Here is a 14,226-nt window from a genome sequence, read left to right on the forward strand (position 1 = left end):
AAATGTCCATACTACCTAAAGCAATCTATAGATTCAATGCAATCCCAATCGGAATCCCAGTGACATTCTTCACGGAAATAGAACAAAGAATCTTAAAATTCGTATGGGGCAACAAAAGACCCTGAATAGCTAAAGCAATCCTGAGAAAAAAGAACAAAGCTGGAGGCCTCACAATCCCTGACCTCAAAATATACTACAAAGCTATAGCAATCAAAACAGCATGGTACTGGTACAAAAACAGACACACAGATCAGTGGAGCAGAATTGAAAACCCAGAAATAAAACCACACATCTATGGACAGCTAATCTTTGACAAAGGAGCCAAGAACAAACAATGGAGAAAAGAAAGTCTCTTCAATAAATGTGGTTGGGAAAACTGGACAGCCACGTGCAAAAGAATGAAAGTAGACCATTATCTTTTGCCATATGCAAAAATTAACTCAAAATGGATTAAAGACTTGAAGGTAAGATGTGAAACCATAAAACTCCTAGAAGAAATTATAGGCAGTACACCCTTTGACATCGGTCTTAGAAGGATCTTTTCAAATACCATGTCTACGTGGGCAAGGGAAACAAAAGAAAAAGTAAACAAATGGGACTACGTCAGACTAAAGAGCTTCTGCAAGGCAAAGGAAACCAGGAATAAAACAAAAAGACAACCCACCAACTGGGAGAAAATATTTGCAAATCACATATCCGACAAGGAGTTAATCTCCAAAATATATAAAGAACTCATACAACTCAACAACAAAAAAACAAACAACCCGATCAAAAAGTGGGCAGGGGATGTGAACAGACATTTTTCCAAAGAAGATATACAGATGGCCAACAGGCACATGAAAAGATGTTCAACATCACTAATCACTAGGGAAATGCAAATCAAAACTACAACGAGATATCACCTTATACTTGTTAGAATGGCTATAATTACCAAGACAAAAAAAAAACAAATGTTCGAGAGGATGTGGAGAAAAGGGAGCCCTCAAACACTGCTGGTGGGAATGCAAAACTGGTGCAGCCACTTATGGAAAACAGTATGGAGATTTCTCAAAAAATTAAAAATAGAAATACCATACGACCCAGCTATCCCACTACTAGGTATTGATCCAAAGAACTTGAAGTCAACAATTCAAAGAGACTTATGCACCCTTATGTTCATTGCAGCATTATTCACAACAGCCAAGGTGTGGAAGCAACCCAAGTGCCCAAAAACTGACAAATGGATAAATATCGTGTATATATATATATATGCACACATACATATACATAAACAATGGAATGCCACTCAGCCATAAAAAAAGACAAAATCGTCCCATTTGCAACAACATGGATGGACCTTGAGGGTATTACGTTAAGTGAAATAAGCCAGACAGAGAAAGACAAACACTGTATGATTTCATTCATGTGCAAGATAAACAAACACACGGACAAAGAGAACAGATTAGTGGTTACCAGACGGGCAGGGGGTTGGAGGGTGGGCATAAGGGGTAAAGGGGCACAGATATATGGTGATTGACAAATAATAGAGTGCAACTGAAATTTCACAATGTTATAAACTATTATGACCTCAATTAAATTTTTTTCAAAAAGGAAGAGAATCTTGCCAAATGTGGCAACACGGATGAACGTGGGAGACATTACCGTAAATGAAATATTCCAGTCATGAGAGGACAACATCTGCATGATCTCACTTACATGAGGAATATAAAATAAACTCATAGAGACAGAGAGGAGTGTGGCAGTTGCCAAGGGCTTGGAGAGGAGAAATGGGGAGTTGCTGTTCAACATGTACAAAGTTTCAGTTATACAAGATGAATATGTTCTAGAGATCTACTGTACAGCATTGCGCCTACAGTTAACAATACTGTACTGTGCACTTACAAATGTGTTAAGAGGGTGATCTCATGTTAAGTGTTCTCACCACAATAAAAATAAACAAAATAAAATAAAACTATACTGCTTTACAAAACCTGAAGTGATCTTCAAGTTGGATCAAGGAGAATCTCCATTGTTACTAGGGGAAGAATTTCTGAACAGAAGGGCTCCAGGTGAGCTATTGAATACTGGCAGAAAGTATCTGTGTGTTGGTCCCAGACTATTGATAGTGATGCTCTCATCTAGGCATCCCTGAGGCACTTGTCCAGGCTAGTATCACTCACAGCAAGCCCCCACAGACATTTCCCCCATGAGGGCCAATGCTGTGGCTGGGCCTGCCTTGTGGTTCTTATTATGATCACAGGACGTACTTCAGCACAAACCACCAGGGAACTTTGAGGAATAAGATTTATTACTCATAGGTCCTGGAGGGTACATGGCATGCCTGAGGACCACACAGTGAGATCATGAGGAGAGGCGGGGAGAGAGAGAGAGAATAGACTTGGAGATCTGCCCTTATTAGGGTCCAAGAGTGGGATGTCTAGGGTATTTCAGGTTCACTCTTCATTGGCTAATTTAAAACATAAGAGCAGGAATTAGGGCACAGTACGGGAGAAGAGGGGTCACTCAAGTGGTCAGTTATCTAGGTTACCCAGGGCTTTCTGAAAGAGAGAACTTCATGGGTGGGGGCAGCCTAATTCCTCATCCGTTTATTTTGCTAGTATATTTGTCACACAGCCAACAATATGTTTATTTAAGATGGATGTCTTTTGAAATGGATGCCTCGGCAATCAAAAGCTTAAATGTCAGTCACTTGTAGTACAGCATCCAGGGGAAATTAAGTCCCAGGTAGTCAGAAGTGAACACTAAAAAGGATTTTTAAAGACTCCCCTTTTAGAGCCCTTTACTTTTAGGTTTAGAAAAAATATATCTAATGTGAAAGGGGAAGGTGGAAGGTAGGGTACGAAATGTAAACTTTCCGATTTTCTCACTTTCCAAAGCTAGGCACCAAGAATATTACTTAAAGCTGAAAAATTAATTAATATGGCTATAAATAACATTAGAAAGGTACAAACTAAGAAATAATATGAGGGCAACTAAATGTGGGGGTTAAAGGATGAGTAGGAAAGGAGAATAAACGTGCTGACTTTTTCATTGTTATACAATAGGAATTACTAGATAAATTTAAATAAACATTGTCCAATAAATTCGCTCCGGTGATGGGAATATTCTATACCTGCACTGTCCAACAGAGTAGCTAATTGCTACCTGTAGCTGTTGAGCATTTCAAACGTGGCTAGTGTGAGTGAAGAACTGAATTTCTATTATATTTAATAATAACTTAAATGTAAATAGTTACATGTGGCTAGTGGCTACCCCATCAGATAAAGTAAGTCTACACAAATAGACAATTATTGAAATTACATAAGATTCTAGTTTAAAACTTTCAAGAACTGTAAAAGATGTGAAATTTTACCCAATATGCAACTGAGTTTAAGGGATGCTGGCAGAAGATAAAAGACTCCTGGGTCAAAGACAAAGGACTTCATTGCTCATATCAATAAAAATATCCAGAGTACCAGTAACTTTTTATGATATGGATGGAACACAGGTTAAGTTTCTGAGAGATTTTGAGTACAAGATTATTTTTGGAAATGAAACCTTTAAGAGGGACAAATAGCCTGTCCAGATTCAAACAGATAACACTGTGGGCTTTGGAGTGGTGGCATGAACAGCTAATGTGCATGTAGCTGCTGTAAAACTTTTTTCCAGAATGCTGTCTCGTAATTCTTTTATCTGTTGGTACCTAAGCCAGTGGGCTCAGGGCCATATTAGGTTTTTAGCATAGCCCTGACATTGTTCCATGGAATGTGGGGAGCAGCAGGATAATAACAATCAAGTAGACACAAAAAATTTTATAATAAATATAAAGAATATGTCTAAGATTCTCAGTCAATAAAAACTAGATATCTTGACTGTACAACATTATTTTTAAGATGTACAATATGATTTAATATACATATACATTATGAAATGAGTGCCACAATCAAATTAATGAACATATCCATCACTTCTAAATATATACAATTTTTACTTGTCAATCCTGCCTCAATAAAGATACAAAAAACAAAAGAGCACAGAGCTGAAATTATATCCCCTGAAAAAAAATAAAGTCTGTGTGTGTATGATACGTTATATGTGTGTTGTGTTATAGAAGACCCCAATTAATAAACACCTATTTTGTGTCAGGCTCTTATACTCACATCTCATGCTATCTGAAAAATGTGCAGGATATGTATCCTCTCCCCATTAACAGGGATAGTGTAGATACTGAGGTTCAGAGACATTTGATACTTATAAGTGGCAGATTCATTACTTGTCCAACTGCAAATTTATATTTTTCCATCTGATCTGAAAACATACAATGACTTAGCTCAAGTCACCGAGCAAGTGATTTATAGGGAGGGTTAGAATTCCTGTGGGCTCAATATACAGAGCCAAGAAATTGTGACACGAGAAGGTTTGTGTAGCAATAAACCATTTTCCACAGCAAGACAGGAATAACTGGGTAGATGGGCATTTCTACCAAAAGACTGTCCTCACAAGTAACTTGAAACATCAATGTCAAAACAAATTTTCGAAAATCTGGGAAAAACAAAACTAGGTATCTTGAAAAGTAGATGGAAAGTAGAGTTAAAAACTGGTCAGTAGAATGACTGAATTGGCAAAAATGAGTGAACAAACTGAAAAGAAGAAAATTAAAATTTGAAAGTGAGCAGGATCATTGTTGAACAACACTGATATAATAAACAAAGACATCAGAGTCAAGATAGAGCAACAAATCCAATCCAGGCGGAAAAATGACTGTAACTCCCACCAGTTTTATACTTCCTCTTGTGCATTTGTGTATCTGTGAAACAAAGCCGGGAAAACTAGAGACTGGGCTATAAGTCTGTTCCTTTAAACATGGGTAATTTTTGCCATTTGAAGTTTATTTCGATGATGCGTAGAATGGAAAAGAGAAAAATGCAACTGGAAGCATATAGTCCTAATGAGTACACGATCACTGTAATTTGTACTTGACAATTTGAGAATCTAGACCCTGCTATGCCTACCCAATTCATACCCTGTTTCTGAAATATTCCTGAAAACTCTCAGGCACTGATTTTCCTTTTTATTCTATTTATGGTTCATAATCCTTGTTTAATTCATCCTGTTATCTGATTTTACAGTCCCCACAATTAACCAATTTTAAAAACCACTGTTCTCTACTCACGATTCCTTTCCTTCATTTTTTTCGCTACTAGGCTTTGAAAATCATTATTTTTAAAATGCTAAATACCTGGGGCCAGCCCAGTGTCGTAGCGGTTAAGTGCGCGCACGCTCCGCTTTGGCGGCCCGGGGTTTGCAGGTTCGGATCCCGGGCACGCACCGGCGCACCGCGTGGTCAAGCCATGCTGTGGCAGGCTCTCATATAAAGGAGAGGAAGATGGGCACGGATGTTAGCCCAGGGCCAATCTTCCTGAGCAAAAAGAGGAGGATTGGCATCGGATGTTAGCTCAGGGCTAATATTCCTAACACACACACACACACACACACAAAGCAAAAAAAAAAAAAAAAAAAAAACAGCTAAATACCTACGATTATTCAATGCTAGTTTCCTCTCCATTTTCCAAGTAAAGAGAATTTTTCCAAACAACTTTTTTTTCCCAAACAAAGAGAGTCCAAGAAATATACACTTGGGATTACTTTATCCTTTGGATACTAGGCCAGAAACAGGTGTCTAATTAACAAGAGGGCATAGAGCACAGATATATAAGCCCTATTCCATAAAAAGGCTGGGACTTCTAAGAAATTTTAAATTTTTTCTCAGTTTTAGAAGTCAATCAACTTGATAATCTCTTACAAAAAAGCAAAAAATGAAGAAAATATTTGTGGCAAGTTTTATTCACCACCAAAAAAGCTTTCTACAGAGCCAGAGAAAGTTTCTAGAAAACCACGAAATCTGGGCATGGATATATGTTCTTCAAAAAAAAAAAAAGGCCCATAACTGTGAAACTGCACCATCAATATTCAAAAAAGAGAAAAGGCTCTTCAGCGTTAGAGATCAGATAACTAATATTGCAAAGATAGCCTATATGGATAATCAGGATGTTATGGCCTTTAGAGCTGTTGAGTGATGTCAACAAAAAGAGTGGAGTAGAGAGCCTCAAGGGCCTGTCTCTCCACAGAAACACTAAAAACATCAAATAAATAAATAAACACCAAACCTCAGAATCAACTTTGTCAGAACTATGGAAAACAATAAACAATGTAATCAAGCAAGTGATAAGCCAAAAAAGAGACAACTTAAACATGGTTTTTAAGTAATCTCTGCCAAACCACGAGATGACCACAAGCTAAAGGAACAAAGCTTTCAGAGGCCATGTAAGACAAAAAAAATAATCTTGAAAAATTAGTTTATAAATATCATTAAACAGAAAAGCAACTACAACTCACAGCAAGCAACAATAACAAACCCTGAGGAGGGGAAAGAAGTTGATTTCCAGAGTGCCTACATTATAATATTAAAAAATATCCTGTTTTCAACGAAAAAAAAAAAATTGAGGCATGCAAAGAAACAAGAAAAGATGGCTTATTTATGGGAAAAGGGAAATTAAGAAAAACCATCTCTGAGGAAGAACAGACACTGGACTTACTAGTTAAAGACTTTAAATCAAATGTCTTAATATGTTCAAAGAGCTAAAAGGAAGCCATGGACAAAGGACTGAATGAAACTGAGAACACAATGTATGGACAAATAGAGACTATCGATAAGGAGATAGAAACTGTAAAAAGAAACAGAAATTCTGGAGATGAAAAGTACAATAAGCAAAATGAAAAAGTAACTAGAGGCTTTCAAACAGATGTGAGCAGGTAGAAGGAAGAATAAACAAACTTGAAGATAGGTCATTTGAAATTATCCAGTCTGAGTAACAGAAAAAAGAAGAATGAACAAAAGTGAACAGAACCTAAGAAACCTGTGAAGCACCATCAAACATACGAACATATGTGTAGTGAGACTGCCAGAAGGAGAGGAGAGAGAGAAAAGGGAATAAAGAATATTTGAAGAAATAATGGCTGAAACTTTCCAAATTTGATTAAATACATAAATGTATACACCGAAGAAGCTAAACAAATCCCAGGTAGGATAAACACAAAGAGATACACACCAAGACACATTATACTCAAATTGGCCAAAGCCAAAGAGAGAATCTAGAAAGCAGTAAGAGAGAAGTCACTTGTCAACTACAAGGGATCTTCAATAAGATTAACAAGCAATTTCTCATTAGAGACCATGGAGGCCAGAGAGCAGTGGGAAGACGTATGTAAAGTGCTGAAAGAAATAAACCATCAATCAGGAATTCTGTATCCAGCAAAATTGTCTTTCAAAAAACGAGGAAGAAATTAAGATATTCCCAGATAAGTAAAAGAAAAGAGTTTGTTACTGCTATACCTGCCCTAAGAAGTGCTAAAGGGAGTCCTTCAGGCTGAAATGAAAGAACACCAGATAGTAGCTCAAAGCCATATGAAGAAATAAATACTTATAAACATAATGAAATAAGTAAATATAAAGGTCAGTATTGTTGCATTTTGGTTTGTAACTTCTCTTTTCTTGTTGTATGATTTAAAAGACAAATGCATAAAACAATAATTACAAATCTATGTCAATGGGCACACAATGTATAAAGATGTATGTTGTGACAATAACAACACAAAGGGAAAGGGATTGAGCTGTACCAGAGCTCAACTGAATACTGCTGAAACTAACTTGTGCATTTTTGAAACCAAATTGGTATTAATTCAAAATAGATTGCTAAAGTTTACAATGTTAACTGTAACCCCAGAGTAACCACTAGGAATATAACTATCAAATATACAGAAAAAGGAAATGAGAAGAGAATCAAAATGATACAGTACAGAAAATCAATTAAGCACAAAAGAAGGGACAATGACGCAAATGAAAAACAAAAAAGAAAACAAACAGCAAAATGGCAGAAGTCTTTGCTTATCAGCAATTACTTTAAATATAAATGGATTAAAATCTCTAGTCAAAAGAAAGGTTGGCAGACTAGATAAAGAAAACAAGACCCAACTATGCGCTTTCTATACTCTTGTAGATACTCATTTTATATCTCTGGACACGCATAGGTTGAAAGTGAATGGTTAGAAAAAATATTCCACGCAAATATCAATCAAAAGAGATCAAGTGGGGTACACAAACATTAGAAAAAATAGACCTTAGGTCAAAAATTGTTACAGGAAACAAAGAAGGACATTATATAGTGATGAAAGAGTCAATTCACCAAGAATACGTAACAATTATGATCATATACACACCAAACATTAGAGCTCCATAATATATGAAGCAAATATTGACAGACTTGAAGGGAAAAATGAGAACTGTATACTAATATTAGGATATTTAAATAATGGATCGAACAACCAGACAGAAGATGAACAAGGGAATAGAGGATTTGAGCAACATTATAGACCAACTGGACACAACAGACAGACACAGAACACACCACCCAACAACAGCAGAATACACATTTTTGCAAGTGTACATGGAACATTTTCCATTTTCTAACATTTGTTAGGCCACAAAATGTCTTAATAAATTTTAAAAGACTTAAATCATACAAAGTATCTTTTCTGATCACAACAGAAAGAAACTAGAAACCAATAGTGAAAGGAAAACTGGAAAATTCTCAAATACGTGGGAATTAAATACACTCTTAAACAAATAATTGGTCAAAAAAGAAATTCAAAAATATCTTGAGACAAATGAAAATGAAAACACAACACACAGAAACATGGAATGCAGCAAAAGCAGTGCTAAAAGGGAAACTTAGAGCTGGAAAGACTTACATCAAAAAAAATAGGAATGCCTCAAATCAACAACCAAACTTTACACCCAAAGGAACCGTAAAAAGAAGCAAAGATGAAAGCCAAAGCTAGCAGAAGGAAGAAAATAATAAAGATTACAGCCAAGATAAACAAAACAGGGAAGAGAAAAAAATCAGCAAAACCAAGAATTGGTTCTTCTAAAAGTTCAACAAAATCAACAAACTTTTAGCCATATTGACTAAGAAAAAAGAAAAAATCCTCAAATAACTAAAATCAGAAACTACTGATTGTACAGAAATGAAAATAATCATAAGAGAGTACTATAAACAATTGTATGCTAACAAATTGGAAAACCTAGATGAAATGGACAAACTCCTGAAAACACACATCTACCAAGACTGAATCATGAAGAGATAGAAAAATCTAACAGACCCATAACTAGTAAGGAGATTGAATCAGTAATCAGATCAAAATCAAATAAAATCAAATTGGATTAGTAATCAAATCAAAAATCTCCAAGGAAAAGCCCAGGACCAGATGGCTAAGCTGGTGAATTTTACCAAACACTTAAAGAAAAATTAACACTAATCTTTCTCAAACTCTTCCAAGAAATTGAAGAGCAGAGAACACTTTCTAACTCATTCTAAGAGGCCAGCATTGTCCTCATATCAAAGCCAGACAAAGGCAGCATAAGAAAAGAAAACTACAGACCAATATCCCTTATGCATATTGATGCAAAATCCTCAAGAAAACACTATCAAACTGAATTGAACAACCTATTTAGGGGCCGGCCCGTGGTTTAGCGGTTAAGTGTGCGCGCTCCGCTGCGGGCGGATCCCAGGCGCGCACCAAGGCACCGCTTCTCCAGCCATGCTGAGGCCGCGTCCCACATACAGCAACTAGAAGGATGTGCAGCTATGACATACAACTATCTACTGGGGCTTTGGGGGAAAAAATAAATAAATAAAAGTTTAAAAAAAAAAATCTATTTAAAGATCCATACACCATGACTACGTGGGATTTAATCCTGAAAGGCAAGGATGGGTCAAGATATGAAAATCAATCAATGTAATACACCGCATTAAGAGAAGGAAGAAAAACAAAATCACATGATCATCTCAATTGATGGAGAAAAAGCATTTGATAATATTCAACATCCTTTCATGACATAAACGCTCAACAAACTAGCAATAGAAGGAAACGACACCAACAAAATAAAAGCCATATATGAAAACCCACAGCCGACATCATACTCAACGGTGAAAAAATAAAAGCTTTTCCCATAAGATCAGGAACAAGACAAGGACGTCCTTGCTACGGCTATTAAAATGTCAATTACGTCTATCAAACATGGTACTGTGAGTCCTAGCCAGAGCAATTAGGCAAGAAAAAGAAAGAAAAAGCATCCAAAATGCAAAGGAAGGAGTTAAATGACCTCTGTTCTCAGGAAACATGATCTTATATGCAGAAAATCCTAAAAATTTCACATTAAACCTGTTAGAACTAATAAACAAATTCAGCAAAGCGGCAGGATACAAAATTGGCATGCGAAAATCGGTTGTGTTTCTATACACTAACAATGAACAATTGAAGAGGAAATTAAGAAAACAATTCCACTTACAATAGCATCACAAAGAATAAAATACTTAGGAATAAACTTAACCAAGGAGGTGAAAACTTATACACCGAAAACTACAAAAAGGTTGCTGAAATATGTTAAAGAAGACATAGTAAATGGAAAGACATCCCACGTTCATGGACCGGAAGACTTAATACTGTTAAGATGACAATACTACCCAAAGCTATCTACAGATTCAGTACAATCCCTAACAAAATCCCAATGACATTGTTTGCAGAAATAGAAAAATCCACCCTAAAATTCATATGGAATCTCCTAAATTCATTTTCTAAAATTCATATGGACCCTGAATAGCCAAAGCAATCTTGAAAAAGAATAAGTCGGAGATCTCACACTTGCTGATTTCTAAATTTACTACAAAAGCTATGGTAATCAAAATAGTGTGGTTCTGCTATATAAAGTCAGACATACAGACCAATGGAATAGGGTAGAGATCTCAGAAATAAACCTTTCACACACGCTAAAATGATTTTTGACAAGGATGCCAAGGCGATTCAATGGGGCAAGGACAGTCTTTTCAACAAATCGTGTTGTGAAACTGGGTATTCACGTGCAAAAAAAATATTAAGTGGAACCTTTATCTTACACCATATACAAAAATTAACTCAAAATGGATCAAGACCTAAATGTAAGCTCTAAAACTACACAACTCTTAGAACGAAACAGGGGAAAATCTTCATGACGTTGGGTTTGGCAATGCTTTTCTTAATATGATACCAAAAGCACAGGCAGCAAAAGAAAAAATAGGTAAATTGGAATTCATAAAAATTAAAAAGTTTTGTGCATCAAACATTATTGAAAGTGAAAAGGCAACCCACGGAATGAGAGAATATATTTGCAAATCATATATTTGATAAGTGATTAACATTCAGAACATATGAAGAATTCCTACAACTCAGCAACAAAAAAACCAAACAATTTGATTCAAAAATGGGCAAAGGACTTGAATAGACATTTCTCCAGTGAAGATATACAAATGGCCGAAAGCACATGAAAAAGATGGTCAATATCACTAGTCATTAGGGAAATGCAAAGCAAAATCACAATGAGATACCCCTTCACACTCATTAGTATGTCTATTATTTAAAACACACACACACACAAACAGAAAATAACAAGTGTTGGCGAGGATGTGGAGAAATTGAAACATTTGTGCATCACTGGAACCGTGCAGCTGCTGTGGGAAACAGTATAGTGGTTCTTCAAAAAATTAAACAGAGAATTATCGTATGATCCAGAAATTCTACTTCTGGGTACATACCTAAAAGAACTGAAAGCAAAGACTCGAACAAATATTTGTACACCCATGTTCATAACAGCATTATTTCACGATAGCCAAATGTGGAAGCAATCCAAGTATTCATTAACTGAGGGATGGAGAAACAAAATATGGTACATACATACAACGGAGTATATTCAGAAATTCCAACACTTGCTACCACATGGATGAACCTTGAATGCATTATGCTAAATGAAATAGCCAATCACAAAAGGACAAATACTGCATGATTTCGCTCACACGAGGTACCTAGAGTAGTCAAATTCATAGAATCAGAAAGTAGAATGATGGTTGCTGGGGTTGCTGTTTCCCAGCTGAAACTCTATACCCAACAGACAATAACGCCTCATTCTCGCGCTCGCCTTCCACGGAGGCCATGGTCCCCACGACTGGAATCAAGAGAGCAGCATTCAAACTCCCCCCCTGGCCTCTGCTTCTGGGGACCAGCCCCGGGGAACAGGACTAAGTGAGGAGAGCCAGAGCACCGGGTCTGCTTTGCTGGGCTTGTAGCCCTTGGTCCCTCCCAGGCCCACTCCTCTCTTTCACCCTCTTGGTCCCATTCTCTGGGATTTCCCTCCACCCACCCTGCTTCCTCCAACACACGCGCGCGCGCGCGCACTCCTATTCCCCACTTTCGTGGGATTGCGGGACTCTGGGCAGTTTCCGGAAGTGCTGGAGGTGGAGGAACCCCAGGGGGGCGCTTACTCTCCGCCCCGCCCCACCCGGACAGTTCTCCTTCACGAGGATGGGGTTTTGAAAGAAGCCTCGCTTACAGGGGGACGCGGGGGTGGGGGAAAATGCAGGAACATCCCTGGGATAAGAGCTGGGAGTAGACTAGACGCTGCGCTTTTTCCTCTGAGCAGGCAATTGACAGAAAGTGCCAAACAGCTAAGGGTTGCATCTTTCTGTCTCAGCCTGACAAACCCCTTCAAGTGACCCAGTTAACCCGGAGATCTGATCCTCACAGCTCCTTCTCTTTCCTAGATCCTTGCAGGTTGGAAGACAGGGTATAGGGCGCACATCTCTTTCACTCCATAAATACTTAAATAACTCAGAATGGTTTTCTAAAGATCTAATGCCAACTTATATCCCTCCAGACTTGTAAATATCAGCCATTCTGGTGGATGTGTAATGGGATACTGATATTCTTTCTCGCGGGTTCTTGCTCTTGCTTTGATTATCCTTGTCTTGGTCCAGCAGACCTAGGAGAGATGAACATTTTCATCTATTGAACTTCTCTTTTGAATAAGAAATGGTGACTTTATAAAGGAAAGAAGTGCACTTTGCTTTGGATTCTTCATTACTGAGATTTGCTTGACAATCTAGCTGAGACAAAAGAGGAGGTGGTTCCATAGCCTGACTTGTTCTAGCTATTTCTCTGAGCGAATCAAAGGAACATTGTTAAAGGCTTCAAGTGTCTGAGCGTGGTGGCATTTATATTTTCTTTAAATGCAATAAAATCTTCCCTATATGAGGGCTCTTGGTTTTCCTGCCTGGGGGCTTATTCCTCCATTGCTCACATGGTTTCCTCCTTGCCATCCTTCAAGTCTCAGTCTCAGTGTCACCTCTTCAGAGAAGCCTTCTCTGACTACCTTGAGAATTCCTGTCCTTGCCTTCTGCTCCCATCATAGTCCTTATCTCTACCTCTAGACTCTAAGCTCCAGGAAGGCAAGCAATGTCTTGTTAGCACCAGAAATCCACTTCCTAGTAGCATCTGGCAGGTGTAGGTACTTTTTCCTTTATTCAAGAAGTGTTTGAGCACATGTATGATCAGTGAAACAAACACAAGGTCCCTGTCCTCAGGAAGCTGACCTGCTGTTGAAACAGACACACTTAGGAAACTTTACGTAGTGAAAGAACTATGAGGGGAAAAAAAAAAAAGATAAGAGTAACAGAGGAGTGTAATGCTATCATGGATGGTCACCAACCCAATTAGCTTAACTTCTATGACAATTTATTTCCTGAAATAACTGGAAGCCTGGAGGTGAGTCACTCAGGATGTGATCATTCAATAAACTAATGACATCAAGACTCTGTCACCTACTCAGCATGTTGGCTTAACCTCTACGAGCTCTTTTTACGGTTATAAGAGGCTACAGTCCAGTCTCATAAACAACGACCAAAGGTAGCAAAGGACTGTTTATTCCCTTTGAGTATTTATCTGTAATGAAGAGAGTAGGACACCATTTTTGATGTTTGACTGCTGAGAGCTTTGAAGCCTCACCCCTCCCTCTTCTCCTTGTGCACACATCTAGGCAAACTGGTAAGAAAGCCTGAATGATTCTTCCTTTGGCACTGGCAGGCGATTCAAACCTCGAAATCCCCTGCCCAGGCCTGGGAACCCTCACCCGACCCACTCCCTAGCCACAATAAAAACACAGGCCAGTCTCCTTTCCTTGCTCCCTCAAGCCATTTCAGACCTGCTTGAGGGGCCTGTCCTCTTCTCCCTGGAGACCTCCATGATGTAAGTAATACGACTTTCATATACTCTTGGTGTGCGCATGGCATCATCAGTCTCAACACCCAAACCACATTCGTGTGG

Source organism: Diceros bicornis, chromosome 22 (genome assembly GCF_020826845.1).
Source record: "Diceros bicornis minor isolate mBicDic1 chromosome 22, mDicBic1.mat.cur, whole genome shotgun sequence".
Lineage (NCBI taxonomy): Eukaryota > Metazoa > Chordata > Mammalia > Perissodactyla > Rhinocerotidae > Diceros > Diceros bicornis.